General features: G+C 41.0%; 1 long non-coding RNA gene across 1 annotated transcript in view; it reads right to left on the bottom strand.

Moving 5' to 3' along the window:
• Positions 1-1,810: 1,810 nt before the first annotated feature.
• LOC115029743 overlaps positions 1,811-1,977 on the bottom strand; it is a 3,056-nt gene continuing 2,889 nt past the window's right edge. The window contains exon 3 of the long non-coding RNA XR_003835302.1: positions 1,811-1,880. This is a non-coding gene — a long non-coding RNA (uncharacterized LOC115029743). The remainder of the gene's footprint in view (positions 1,881-1,977) is intronic.

The following is a 1,977-nucleotide window of genomic DNA, read 5'->3' as shown; positions in this document are numbered from 1 at the left end:
GTCCTGGAACTCACTTTGTAGACCAGGCTGGCCTCAAACTCAGAAATCTGCCTGCCTCTGCCTCCCGAGTGCTGGGATTAAAGGCGTGTGCCACCATGCCTGGGGAAAGGTTTTTAAAAACATTTTTAAAAATATTTAGTCTTATTTTATGTACATTGTTGTTTTGCCTGCATGCATATCTATGTGAGGGTGTTGGATCCCCTGGAACTGGAGTTAGAGACATTTGTGAACTGTCATACGGATTCTGGGAATTGAACCTGGGTCCTTTAGAAGGGTAGCCAGTGCTCTTAACTGTGGAACCATCTCTCCAGCCCCTAAAATTTTTACCATTTTTTTTTTTTTTTTTTTTTGGTTTTTTGGTTTTCTGTGTGCATGGGGTATGTGTGTAGAATGCTTGTCAGAGCATATGTATGGAGGTCAGCTATGGAGTGGTGTCAGTCTACCTTTATGTGGGTTTGGGGATAGAATTCAGGTCACCAGGCTTGTAGAGCCAATCACCTTTGTTTACCCACCAACTTGAGCTATCTTACCATTGTTATTCATAAATGTGTGTGTGTGTATATGAACTACATTTTATGTATGTATATATATATATATATATATATATATATATATATACACACACACACACACATATGTATATATATGTAAATTTTGGGGGGACAGGATCTCACTGTAACCCCAGCTGGTCTCCTACCTTTGCCCTCCTAAGTGCTGGGATTGCAGGTGCCCAGATGCCAGGAAACTCCAGGAGGGAGTAAGAGATAGCAGGTGAGTTTGGGTATTGTTGAAATCTGAGTCATTACTCATCTAACTGGAAGTTCAGCATTTGGAGCCTTAGAACAGGTTCGGGTTGAAAGTTCATGACAGCCACTAACTTTGAATACAGAGATGTTTTAAGCAGTGTAATTTAGTAATTTAGGTACTGTGAAAGTGGAAACCAGGAAACAGGATGGAATTAAAAGACCAAATGGGTTTGGGATGCAATTTTAGTGGTACAGACATAAGACATTGGATTCCCTTTTCAGTACTGCCTAAAACAGAGCAAAACAGAACAGCAGGGGTGGACGGTTGGGCAATACTGGGGACTAACAAAGAAGACTTCACTATGGATCCCAAAGCATTGGTATGTATCGAAGCTTTGAAAAGTGTAGTGGTGGAATGGTGGAGCTACAAGCCCAACTGAAATAGACTGGGGAGGTATTATAGACTGAGGAGGTCAGGTGCAGGTTCGTCTTCCAAGAAGCTTTTGTTAAGAAACAGAGTGGAGGGCTGGCAAGATGGCTTAGCAGCTAAAGGCACCTGTTGCCAAACCTGACAGAAAACTCCCATAGTTGTCCTCTGACCTCCATACATGTTCTGTGGGGTGTGTGTGTGCGTGCACGCGCGCGCGCCACTACTACCTCACAAAATTTAAAAAAAAAAGGCAAAACAAAAAACAAAGCAAACACCTAGGGGAAAAATTCAGTAAAAGGGATTTAGCAGATTCAGGTTCTGCCAAGGCTTCAAGGCCTTGCAAATACTAAGCCAAAACGCTGCCTTTGAGCTTCATCCCCAGCTCCAGGGAGAGTTCATGAGGGCAGGGAGTAAAGATAGTATTTTAATGTGAAGAGGTTAAAAATGCATTTATTGTTACAATGCCGAGAGAAAATATTCTTTTTGCTAAGTTTAACTGTGATACTGGTTGGCAATTTATAATCATGAGAAAATTCAAGGGAAGAGGATTTGAAAAAGCATAATGACACTAGAGAAAAAGCGTTAGGTATTATTTGATATACTTGTCAAAGTAATTTATTTCAAGTATGATGATCTGGATAATACATTGTTTTAGTCTTCATTTTACTCTGGACTATTTTTCAGAAGTCATCTTATTAAGCATCCTAAGAAAAGAAAAATGGAATCCTTGTTATGCTTTGGTGTCTTTGCTCCTTTGTGGGTTCTTTTTGCCACTTTCATTCCCCGCCCCCCCCCCCCCCC

Source organism: Mus caroli, chromosome 2 (assembly GCF_900094665.2).
Source record: "Mus caroli chromosome 2, CAROLI_EIJ_v1.1, whole genome shotgun sequence".
NCBI classification, from domain to species: Eukaryota; Metazoa; Chordata; class Mammalia; order Rodentia; family Muridae; genus Mus; species Mus caroli.
The sequence above is the reverse complement of the archived record's forward strand: the minus strand, read 5'-3'. Positions and strand labels throughout refer to the sequence as shown.